The 13,189-nt window shown below is 47.0% G+C and overlaps 1 long non-coding RNA gene across 1 annotated transcript; it reads left to right on the top strand.

Moving 5' to 3' along the window:
* Positions 1-4,452: 4,452 nt before the first annotated feature.
* Positions 4,453-12,572, top strand: LOC309337355. The gene is made up of 5 exons (XR_014154196.1): positions 4,453-5,520; positions 8,384-8,479; positions 10,752-10,852; positions 11,185-11,270; positions 12,241-12,572. It is a non-coding gene; the product is annotated as an uncharacterized lncRNA (long non-coding RNA).
* The last annotated feature ends 617 nt before the right edge of the window (positions 12,573-13,189 follow it).

Raw genomic sequence — 13,189 nt, 5'->3', positions numbered from 1 at the left:
AAGGGGGGGGGAGCAGCCAGGAAACGACGCGGTGTGGAGGGGGAATCAATTAAGGAGAGAAGCCTCGCTGCTGCTGCTGCTTGGGAGAGTAAATTACTGTACTTGCCTTGCCCCGGGTTAGGGGGCGCAAATTATTTGCCTTGCCCCGGGTTGGGGGGCGCAAATTACTTGCCTTGCCCCGGGTGCTGATAACCCACGCTACGCCGCTGCTCCCTGCGAGAGCTGTTGGAATTTGTTGTGGTTTTTGTTTACTATCAGCACGTCAGCCTCAGACTATTTTGGAAGCTAATGAATGAATTGCTGTCCCCCTCCCCCGCCTTGCTCCATTCACACTCATCTTTCTAGTTAGTAGCCAAGTCATCACAGCTGTCAACATTTCCCTTTTTTTAAATGGAAATTCCCTTATTCCGAATAGGATTCCTCACAAGAAAAGGGGGAAGGTTGACAGCTACGCAAGTCATAGAGAGAAGAAACAGCCCAGCCCTCCATCCCTGTGCCAATTTTTAGTGATTCCCTTTGACAAAATCATCGGCGTCCAATAATGTGCAATAACCTCTGGAACAATCTCTGAAAACGGCCTTTGCAAACAGCTCAGCTAATGGTATCCATATATTTGCCAATCACACCACAGGGCAACTATTAACAGCAGGTGCTTTCACTTAGCCCCTTTTTCTCTTTTATTATTATTATTATTATTATTATTATTATTAGTTTAATTTATATACCTCCCTATACCCGAAGGTCTCAGGGCGGTTTACAGAAAAAATCACCACATATATAATCAGAATAAAAACAGCCACCGAATAACACACCCCCAGAAAAGAGCCACATTTTAAAAGGGTATAGGATGTCAAACAGATCAACCAAAGGCCTGGTTAAAAATGAATGTTTTTGCCAATGTGGTGTAGTGGTTAAGAGCAGTAGTCTCGTAATCTGGTAAACCGGGTTCGATTCCCTGTTCCTCCACATGCAGCTGCTGGGTGACCTTGGGCCAGTCACACTTCTTTGAAGTCTCTCAGCCCCACTCACCTCACAGAGTGTTTGTTGTGGGGGAGGAAGGGAAAGGAAAATGTTAGCTGCTTTGAGACTCCTTCGGGTAGTGATAAAGCGGGATATCAAATCCAAACTCTTCTTCCTCCTCCTCCTCCTCCTCCTCCTCCTCCTCCTCCTCCTCCTCTTCTTCTTCTTCTTCTTCTATAAATGTTTTGCCGGAGTGGGTGTTTATTGGGTTGTTTTTGTTTTTGTTTTGATTATAGGATGGTGGACACTTGGCTTACTAGCAGTACATGTGAAAAGGATCTAGGGGTCTTGGTGGACCTCAAACTTAACATAAGTGAACAGTGTGATGCAGCAGCAAAAAAGGGCTAATGCTATTGTAGGCTGCACCAACAGAAGTATAATGTCCAGATCAAGGGAAGTAATTGTCCCACTCTATTCTGCCTTGGTCAGGCCACACCTGGAATACTGTGTCCAGCTCTGGGAGCCACAATTTAAAAAGGATGTTGACAAGCTGGAATGTGTGCAGAGGAGGGCAACCAAGATGGTCAAGGGTCTGGAAACCAGGCCTTATGAGGAGCGGTTGAAGGAGCTGGATGTGTTTAGCCTGGAAAAGAGGAGAGTGAGAGGAGATACAATTGCCACCTTCAAATGTCTTAAGGCTCTATCACATGGATGAGGGAGCAAGCTTGTTTTCTCCTGCTCTGGAGGGTAGGACTCAAACCAATAGCTTCAAGTTACAAGAAAGTACAGTCCGACTAAACATTCATAAAAACGTTCTGGCAGTAAGAGCTGTTCAGCAGTGGAGCAGACTCCCATGAAGGGGGGGTGGAATCTCCTTCCTTGAGGTTTTTAAGCAGATGTTGGATGGCCACCTGTGAGGGATGCTTAAGCTGAGATTCCTGCTTTGCAGGGGGTTGGACTAGATAACCCTTGGGGTCCCTTCCGTCTCAAAGATTGTATGATTATATGTATTTTGTGGTTTTATATTGTGATTTTATTTTGTGAACTGCCCTGAGACCTTGGGTATAGGGTGGTATAGAAATTTAATTAATTAATTAATTAATTAAAATAATAAAAGGAAACCACTTGAAACTACTAACTGACAAGAGAATTAGAGGAGTGTAACAACCTAAGTATAATTTATCACTTCCTGAAAGTGACAGAAAACCTGTAAGGCAGACGTGGAAAGTGCTTGTAAAGGTAAAGAGACTCCTGACGATTAAGTCCAGTCGCAAATGTCTTTGGGGTTGCAACGCTCATCTCGCTTTACAGGCCGAGGGAGCCGGCGTTTGTCAGCTTCCACAGACAGTTTTTTTCTGGGTCATGTGGCCAGCATAACTAAGCCGCTTCTGGCGAATCAGAGCAGCGTACGGAAACGCCGTTTACCTTTCCGCCTGAGCGGTACCTATTTATCTACTTGCACTTGACATGCTTTCAAACTGCTAGGTTGGCAGGAGATGGGACCGAACAACGGGAGCTCACCCCATTGCGGGGATTCGAACTGCCGACCTTTCAATTGGCAAGCCCAAGCAGCAAAGTGGTTTAACCCACAGTGCCACCTGCGTCCGTGGAGAAAGTGCTAACTGGGGGAAAATAAGGCATGGACAGAAGAACTGCAGTGGCCTCATCTTTTGAGAAGAGATTCCAGTTCTCCTGAAATTGTGCCACTATTCGACCCTGAAATTTACCTTTTTGCAGCTCAAGTCCAGATTCCACAGTGTCTGGTGAAGAAAAGGGAACAGAGATTTAGCATCACACCATCTTCCTCATAACTAATCTGGTAATGACAATATGAGCTCATGCAGTCATAGCTGGGGAAGCCAGAGTGATTAACTTTCGGCATTATGGACTACAGTTCCCATCATCCTTAAGCATCGGCCATGCCAGCTAGAGCTTATGGGGGTTGCCATTTAAAATGTCTAAAACCCACCATGCTGACTATCCCTGCATAAGCCAGGGCAGGGGCGATGTCAAGATTCAGGCCTGCTCAGACCTTAGAGGAGGAGCAGGACCCCCCAGAAGATCTCCCCATGAGCAACAATCTTGAGATGTGGTAGTAGTAGTAGTAGTAGTAGTAGTAGTAGTAATATTCATACCCCGGCCAGCCACTCTGTGCGGCTCACAGCATATATCGACACATAGTAAAACATCAAACATTAAAAACTTCCCTAAACAGGGCTGCCTTCAGATGTCTTCTAAAAGTCAGATAGTTGATTTATCTCCTTGTCATCTGAAGGGAGGGCGTTCCAGATGGTGAATGTGACTACAGAGAAGGCCTTCTGCCTGGTTTCCTGTAACTTCACAGTAAGGGAACCAGCAGAAGGCCATCAGCGCTGGACCTCAGTGTCTGGGCTGAACGATGGGGGTGGAGATGCTCCTTCAGGACTGAGGCCGTTTAGTGCTTTAAAGGTCAGCACCAACACTTTGAATTGTGCTCAGAAGCGCACTAGGAGCCAATGAAGATCCTTTAGGACTGGTGTTATATGGTCCTGGCAGCCACTCCAAGTCACCAGTTTAGCTGCCGCATACTGGATTAATTGCAGTTTCCGGGTCACCTTCAAAGGTAGCCCCACGTAGAGCGCATTGCAGTTGTCGAAGTGGGAGATAACCAGAGCATGCACCACTCTGGCGAGACAGTCCACGGGCAGGTAGGGTCTCAGCCTGCGTACCAGGTGGAGCTGGTAGACAGCTGCCCTGGATACAGATTTGACCTGCTCCTCCATGGACAGCTGTGAGTCCAGAATGACTCCCAGGCCGCACACCTGGTCCTTCAGGGGCACAGTTACCCCATTCAGGACCAGGGAGTCCTCCACACCTGCCTGCCCCCTGTCACAGAGCACATCTCTGAAGAGGGCTTTATAACATGGTGGAGATGCTGAGAAAATGGATAGGGAGATTTTTCGTGATCTTAGCTCCTGGAGTGATCCAATGAAACTGAAGGAGAGCTGGAGGTGCTGCTGTAGGAGACTTTGAACTGAGAATATCTAGAGTCTAGAGGGTGGGGGGCTCTTCTGAAGGCCCACTTTTCTTCTCCAGAGCATCCAACGATTTGCTTCCTAGCATGTCAGATCTCTCTTCAGAGTCAAGACACATTCTGGGTTCCCAATTTCTCCTCCTCCATATTATATCTTCTGAGGATTAGCTACTGTTATGTACTGAGCTGAATCCTAGAACAATAGGATCTAAAATGCAGCAGTCTGATTGGTCCGCAGGAGCCACCCAATCTAGCTCCAGGTGGAAATGAATCAGCAACCTTATTGGCCTACAGGAGCAGCCAATCAGGCTCCTGGATGAAGTGAATCAGCAACCTGATTGGCCTACAGGAGCAGCCAGTCAGGCTCCTGGATGAAGTGAATCAGCAACCTGATTGGCCTGCAGGAGCAGCCCAGAATTAGCCAATCATGTGGGGCCCATTGTGTAAATAATGTATAAATAGCTAGACATTTGGGGGAAAGTTTCATCATTGCTACTACAAGCTGAATAAAGAGCATGAAATTCACACTTGACTCCGAGTATCTTTCAGCTACCCCTCCCATATTTCAGACTTTATCATGCTCTGAGCCTGAGGCCTGATCAAGTCTTTCTTTCAGACTGGGTTACTGCTTTCCCCCCATTACATTTTATTGTAATTTTATTGATCCTGGGCGGGGAGGGCGGAGCATAAAAAAACATTACTACTACTACTACTACTACTATAGTGCTATCATATATATGAATAAAAGGGGAATAGAAGCTGAACAACTTTGGGAATTGCCTTTAAAAAGCTCAACAATTTTGGTGGTTTCCTTAAAAAAAGAAGCAGCTCAACAACTTTTGTGGTGTCTTGGTTTTTACTGCATCCCACTCTGGAAGATCATTAAAATCCAGAGTAAAATTGGTTTTCCACTCCCTAAATTCCACATGCATTTTAGAGGAATAGCACCCCCAAATGTCATCTTTGATATTACAGCTAACTGAGCCTGAAATGTCACCTGGGGCACCTGTGAGGAATGCCCCCAAATAATTTAGAGTTAATGAGGCGTCTTATCTCCTGTATTTTCCTGTTTCTTTCCTGGTACTAAATCAAAGGTTTCTTCCTGGTACTGAATCAAAGGTTGCAGAATGTCCTTGCCAACTAAGAGTTTGCTTTGCACATTCTTTTTAAAAAAATTTTTATAATTGTTTAAACTTTCACTTTGGCTGTGGACTTTGACACACACCTGAGGTGCAACACAAACTAGAAATCCCCGGTCACCTGGTTTCCAGGAAAGGGAACACCCAGTTTGTGAAATAAGTTTTTAACAAAAGACAGCAGAGAAAAAAGTAACTCTTGTGCCGGAGGCAGCCATGTCTGCTGGGAGTCTTGCTGAGAATCACTCCAGACGTCAGAGGGGAACATGGAGCTTCTGCGAAAAACACCAGGAACCCCGGAAACTCTTCTGTAAAAACCACAAAACCGCCATCTGTGTGATTTGTGACAAAGCCAAGGAACACAAAAAACACAAGGTTGTTCCTCTGGATGAAGCGCCTGAAATATACAAGGTAGGAAATCACGTTTTCTATTCTAGTAATACTCTGCTAGCTATGGGCAAGCAAGTCCTGCAACAAAATGTTGCAGTGTGTCTCCATAAAAGGAATGCTCCAGTGAGCTTTGTGGTAAGGAGGTGGAGTATTTCATTAAGTGGAATGGCAGACGCTCCAAAAGTCCCTATTTTCCAGGAACAGTCCCGGATTTACAGAAGCTGTCCCAGTTTGATCCTAGAATGTCCCACTTTTCCTTAGGACGTCCCTATTTTAACCGGAGAAATGTTGGAGGGTATGGAATAGGATGTCCCTACTTTCAACAGAGAAACGTTGGATGGTATGCAACCCCTGAGCCAAGGAGATAAGAAACCGTACAACCTTTAAAAGACATCTGAAGGGAGCCCTGTATAGGGGTGTTTTTAATGGGTGGCATGTAAATAATAAATTTATTACTATTTTTATGATGGAATAGGACGCCCCTATTTTCCTCAGAGAAATGTTGGAGGGTATGGAATGAGAACAGGAAGTCCCCCCCCCCAAGTTGCTGAATTACAATTACTCTGGCCATGGCCAGAGAAGCTGGAGGGGAAAAGGTTCTCCTCACACCTGCCCTAAGTTTGGGACTACAGTCATACCTCAAGTTAAATATGCTTCAGGTCGAGCGTTTTCAGGTTATGCTCCGCGGCAACCCGGAAGTAACGGAACGCATTACTTCCGGTTTTCGCTGCTCGCGCATGTGCAGACGCTCAAAATGACGTCACACTCATGCGCAGAAGCTGTGAATCGCAACCCGTGCACGCGCAGACACACAGACGCAGGTTGCGTTCGCTTCAGGATGCGAACGGGGCTCCAGAACGGATCCTGTTCGCATCCAGAGGTACCACTGTATTTGTCACCCATAACCAGAGCACTTCTTATTAGAAGTCGTTCTGTAGAATTGGAAAGGAGGAAAGTATCCTTTGGGGAAGTAAGCTGGCCTCTGTTGCTACACCATGTTTATTTATATTCAGAATAAAGTAGAGGTAAAGGGACCCCTGACCATTAGGCAGACTCTGGGGTTGCGGCGCTCATCTCACTTGATTGGCCGAGGGAGCCGGCGTACAGCTTCCAGGTCATGTGGCCAGCATGACTAAATAGCATCCTCCCAAAAAAAACACATTTAAAAGAATGAAGAGTATTAATCAGCCAAAGGCCTTGTTGAAGAGGAACGTTTTCACCTGTCGCCTAAAAGTCTATAAGAAAGGCGCCAGGCAAGCCTCCCTGGGGAGAGCATCACACAAACGGGGAGCCGCTGCAGAGAAGGCCCCGTTCTCGTGTTGCTACCCTCTGGACCTCTCACAGAGGAGGCACATGAAGAAGGCCCTCAGATGGTGATCTTGGGGTCTGGGTTGGTCCCTATGGGGAGAGGCAGTCCTTGAGGTATTGCGGTCCTGAGCCACTTAAAGCTTTACAGTGGTATCTCGGGTTACAGACGCTTCAAGTTACAGACTCCTCTAACCTGGAAGTAGTACCTCGGGTTAAGAACTTTGCTTCAGGATGAGAACAGAAATCGTGCGGCAGCAGCGGGAGGCTCCATTAGCTAAAGTGGTGCTTCAGGTTAAGAACAGTTTCAGGTTAAGAAAGGACCTCCGGAACGAATTCAGTTCTTAACCCGAGGTACCATTGTATAGTCCAAAACCAGCACTTTGAATTGGGCCCGGAAGCTAATTGGCAGCCAGTGCAGTCGGACCAAGATGGGTACAACATGCTCAAACCGTCTTGCCCTGGTGAGCAACATGGCTGCCAAATTCCACACATTAGTCCAAGTACAGTATGTCCACCGGGTCACCTATATCTATTAGCTTATTGACGCCCTCAAAGATCTCCAATAGGCTTCTCAGAGGCATTTGATTGGTCAGTGTGAGAAGAGGACCAGGCCTCTTGTTGTCTCTTTCTTGAATTTGTTATTTCCCCAAGAAATCAGCAAGGATGCCCTTCCCCAGGATTTCATTTCAAGGAGTGTTAAACCCCACTAACTTATTCAATCTAACCCAGTTGAATCTAACCTAGCTCAGTTGGTTAGAGCAGTGTTTCTCAACCTTTTTCTGACCTTGTTTGAAATATCATGAGGGTCCCCAAGGGGCCATATGGCCCGCAGTTGAGAAACACTGGGATAGAGCTTGGTGCTGGTAATTCCAAGGTTGCAGGTTTATCCCTGTATGGGACAGCCGCATATCCCAACAACAACAACAACAACAACAACAACAACAACAACAACAACAACAACAACAACATTTATACCCCACCCTTCCCAGCCAGAGCCGGGCTCAGGGTGGCTAACAACAGTAAAAATTACAATAAAAACATAATGGGGGGGGCAATTTAAAATACACGTTAAAATGCAATTTAAAATGCAGCCTCATTTTCATAGTAGCCCATAGATCAAAACCATAAGGGGAGGGAAACATAAGGGTCAGACTGAGTCCAAAGGCCAAACCAAAGGCCAGGCGGAAAGATGTCAAGTCCCGCAGGGTCCTAGTCTCTTGTGACAGAGCGTTCCACCAAGTCGGGGCCAGTACTGAAAAGGCCCTGGCCTTAGTTGAGACCAATCTAACCACCTTGCGGCTCGGGACCTCCAAAGTGTTGTAATTTGTGGACCTTAAGGTCCTCCACGGGGCATACCAGGAGGTTGGGCTAGATGACCCTCGGGGTCCCTTCCAACTCTACAATTCTATGTTGAATGCTACAATGTGACATGGAAGGTGCGAGAGACCTCCATCAAACTTAAGTCACGAGCATTGCATTCAACTTCCCTCTCACTTTCTCAATTTTGATATCATAAATACTGAATAAACCGAAAAAGAAAAAAAAGAACCAAAGTACAACTCATGTTTCTTTCCAGGAACAACTCTGCAGTCCCGAGGAGATTTTGTGTCAAGAAAGAGAGAAGGTTCTGGCATACGGAGCAGCCATCTTAAAGGAAAGCCAAGACGAGCTTGTAAGTGCTGTCTGGTTGGCCACTGTGAGAACAGGCCACTGGTCTCATCGAGCACTCCCCTTCTTATGCACTCCATAGCCCTGTGTGATGCTACCTGCTTTGATGTTTCCAATTGCTTGCTGAGCTCAAAGGAAAACAATTCATTCTGTCCTACGGCCTTGCGACATCTTAAACTCCCTTGTGGGAGGCTGACATCTGAGGCTTTTGAGTTTAGAAAAACAAAAGTTAAGACAAGATAAGAGGGACATAAAATTATGCACAGTGTGAAGAAAGCAGATGGACAGAATTATTTCTCTCTCATCATACGAGAACCTGAGGGCATTCAGTAAAACTGAATATTAGATGCTTCAACACACATAATGCAGGTGGCACTGTGGTCTAAACCACTGAGCCTCTTGGGCTTTCTGATCAGAAGGTTGGTGGTTCAAATTCCCGCTCCCGTTGCTCTATCTCAGCTCCTGCCAACCTAGCAGTTCGAAAGCACACCAGTGCAAGTAGATAAATAGATACCGCTGCGGCGGGAAGGTAAACAGTATTTCCGTGCGCTCTGGTTTCTGTCACAGTGTCCCATTGTGCCAGAAGTGGTTTAGTCATGCTGGCCACATGACGCGGAAAGCTGTCTGTGGACAAACGCCGGCTCCCCCAGCCTGAAAGCGAGATGAACGGCACAACCCCATGGTCGCCTTTGACTGGACTTAACCATCCAGGGGTCCTTTAGCTTTTACAGTGGTGCCCCGCAAGACGAATGCCTCGCAAGACGGAAAACCCGCAAGACGAAAGGGTTTTCTGTTTGTGAGTTGCTTCGCAAGACGAATTTCCCTATGGGCTTGCTTCGCAAGAAGAAAGCCCATAGGGAAATCTCCGGGGACCTCTTTTAAATGCTGGTGGTGGGGAGCAAAGCCTTTCCCCCCCCCTCCGGGCTTCAGAAGAGGTCCAGGAAGGCCAGGACCTCTTCTGAAGGCCGGCGGGGGCCGAAAGGCTTTGCTCCCCACCGCCAGCATTTTAAAAGCGGTCCGGGATAGCAGGGAAGTGCTATCCCGGATGTGCTTTTGAAGGCAGGCGGGGGGGAGCAAAGACTTTCGCCCCCCGCCGGCCTTCAGAAGAGGTCTCTTCTGAAGGCTGGCGGGGGGCGAAAGTCTTTGCTCCCCCCAGCCTGCCTTCCCGGGGGCTTTAAAATCGCCCCGGGACAGCGGAGAGGTCCACTGTTCGGGGCGATCTTAAAATGCTGGCGGGCGGCAGCGCTGCCGCCCGCCAGCATTTTAAAAAACCCTGGGACAGCGGAGAAGTCCTCTGCTGTCCCGGGGTTTTTTAAAATGCTGGGGGTGGGAAGAAAAGCCCTTGTCCCCCCCCCCAGCCTTCAGAAGAGGTCGGGGGACAGACTGTCCCCGGACCTGGTCTGAAGGCGGTTTCCATAGGAACGCATTGATTGATTTTCAATGCATTCCTATGGGAAACCGTGCTTCGCAAGACGAAAAACTCGCAAGACGAAAAAACTTGCGGAACGAATTAATTTCGTCTTGCGAGGCACCACTGTACCTTAATAGGAAATGTGTCTTTGTATTACAGCACTGCGGTAAAAGGTAAAGGGACCCCTGACCATTAGGTCCAGTTGTGGACGACTCTGGGGTTTTGGAGCTCATCTCGCTCTATAGGCCGAGAGAGCCAATGTTTGTACACACACAGCTTCCAGGTCATGTGGCCAGCATGACTAAGACGCTTCTGGCGAACCAGAACAGCGCACGGAAACGCTGTTTACCCATTTATCTACTTGCACTTTGACGTCTTTTTGAACTGCTAGGTTGGCAGGAGCAGGGACCGAGCAACGGGAGCTCACCCCGTCGTAGGGATTCGAACCGCCAACCTTCCGATTGGCAAGCCCTAGGCTCTGTGGTTTAGCACCACTCAGGTCTAAGAGAGGCATCTGATTGGACACTGTGAAAAAGAGATGCTGGCCTGATCTAGATTAGAAGGACACTTTTTATGTTCTCTCATTCTTGAGTGTATTCTCTTCCCAAAGCATTGGGGAGGTCTCCCTTCCTATCAAGGTGTGTTAAACCCCCTACTTCACATACACCCTGTAATCTATTGAATCCAACCCATTCAAATGCTGCAAGGGGATTTGGAAGGCTGCAGGAGATCTCTGTAAAAAAGCACAGGAATGTGAGGGCAAGGAGCAAGCATGCCATTCAACTTTGCCCCTCGGATTTCACTTCAGAAATAGACAATAAAGGAACCAAAAAAAACAACAAACTGGTTTATATTTTCTCTTCAGGATCAAATTGACGCTCTTGCAGAGAACCTGGAGGCGATGAGACAGGCAGCATTTGGAAGTGGGGAAAAACAGACACGGAAAAGAAGATTCAAGGGCTTCTTGTAAGTGTTGCTCATGTTCGGAAGGGAAAAAGTACGAGTCTAACAATAATAAACCGGGGGGGGGGGGGATAAATCCAGAAAGGATTGGATATTTTTTAAGCACACAAGGCCACCTTGCTTCTATTTGGGGTTGCCCCTTTCTCCTGCAGGAATTCCAAGGATGGGCACCCAGAAGCTTCTGGAAAGTTATTTCCCTGATTAATGTTGTGACCTTTGTAGGGAATTTAAAAGTGCCTTTCCCAGGGAATCCTCCTGAATGATGTGGCCCCTTGATGTTGCAGAACCTGAATATATTATCCATCCTGACTCCCTTTTCTCCTTCCACCATCTAGCAAATGGAAATGGAAGAGAAGACAGCCTTCCTTGAACTGTCAGCCATCTTAAGCTCTTGGGACAAGGACTGCTCTTGGCCTTTCAGGTATGTCCCTATTGTAAATAAAAATATGCCCTTTTCCCTTTTGGGGTATCCAAGAGCCCATATAGTGTCCCTACATAGGTTCCCTATTGGTAGGAGAGAATAACAGAGGCCAACCAGAGAATACTGAGAAGCAAAGCAGCTAGTAAGCCTGATCTTTATTGATCTGTTGCAACAGGGTGCTCCCCTCACCCGCAGGAGAGGAAGAGGAACCCAGAAAAATGGTGCGCAAGGCCTTATAAAGACTTTTAAAATTGCCACACTCTAGATCAAGACCACCCCCAGAAACATCATACATACATCACAGGAGGGGTGTAACCTAAGACCACCCCTCAGATACATCACAGAAAAGGTGGTCTTAAAACAGAAATTTCAATATTGTTTTTCTCTTGTCCTTGTTTATTTCCTGTCTGGCAGGTTACTTGATTGGATTGCCTGAGGAGCCTGGCCAGTCTTTTGTAATGATAAGGCTCACACCCTTATTCAAACACAGACACACCCTTAAGACAGGATTTGTGAAGGAAAAGACAATGGGGAGGCTTTTCCATTTTGACCTTGCAGAGAAAACATTTGGTCAGTTTAGGAATCAAAATGGTTCCAGGTTGGTCTTCCTGTGCTGATCTATGTATGTGCGGTTATGAACATTACCATATATCTAAGACCATAAAATTCCTATCGCATCCCTTTCCTCCCTCTGTGTCAAGCCTCAGTCTCTGGGCACAGATGGAGCAGATACCATTCTCTGCCATCCCACATAATTTTATTCATTCTCTTTATTTTCTGCCTTCCCTCCCATACTCACTCCTTTCCTGGGTGAGGAAAGTACAAGGAACAATGCCGGGCATTTAGTTTCAAGTGGGAGATGAGAGAGACGTGCTTGCTTAGATCCATTTCACAGATAATGATCACTATTGTCCTTTGCAGCAGAATGAAACAAAAATTAATTCTGTTCTGCCTTCTGCCTGGATTGCAGATCTCCAACACCTCTGCACCTCTCAAAAAGCAACCTTGCAGCTCCTCTTCTATGGTGAGAAATTGAAGAAGAGGATTGAGGAGGAGGAGGAGGAACAGAAGCCACTGCAGAGCTGGGAACATCTGAAGCTGTGGAAAGGACCAAGAAACATCAAGTGGAGTCTCACTATTACCTTTCAGGTTAAGAAAAGATCAGCCGGCCAGCCAAGGACAGTAATCATCATAGAGGCTGTGTGGCATGTCCTGAGCAGTCTGAAGGAAACCATAGATGGGAGGAGCTGCTGCCTAGAAAGCATCTCCTTTCAGGCGGCTGCCAATAAACAACTCCCTGTCCCACCCCAAAAAGAATTTACAGTGGTACCTCGGGTCACAGACACTTCAAGTTACAGACTCCACTAACCCAGATATAATACCTCAGGTTAAGAACTTTACCTCAGGATGAGAACAGAAATCGCATGACGGCAGCGGAAGGCCCCATTAGCTAAAGTGGTGCTTCAGGTTAAGAACAGTTTCAGGTTAAGAACGGACCTCCAGAACGAATTAAGTTCTTAACCTGAGGTACCACTGTACATTCATAGGATCATAGAGTTGGAAGGGACCACAAGAGCCATCTAGTCCAACCCTGTGCGATGCAGGAATCTTTCGCTGGGAGGAAACCGGAAAGGGAATCAGCACTGAATTTTTGTGTCCATAGACACGCAAGCTTGATTCTGGTCCTGATCACAAATTTCTGGGTTGGGCATATGCTGTCTGCCTGGCGAAGCCACAGTTGTGCCCCTGTCTCCAGTTGGCTGACCTTAACATTCTGGTTAAAAACCAAAGCAGAACCTGGAAGCCGGAAACCTACGGGGGGGCCCACAAACAAGACACCAGTTCTGCATTTGTAAGAACCTGGTCATTTGGTGCAGCAGCATCTACACTTTGGGACTCCTTGCCTCTTGATATCAAGC

This window comes from Podarcis erhardii (genome assembly GCF_964252035.2).
Source record: "Podarcis erhardii genome assembly, chromosome: 2".
NCBI classification, from domain to species: Eukaryota; Metazoa; Chordata; class Lepidosauria; order Squamata; family Lacertidae; genus Podarcis; species Podarcis erhardii.
The sequence above is the reverse complement of the archived record's forward strand: the minus strand, read 5'-3'. Positions and strand labels throughout refer to the sequence as shown.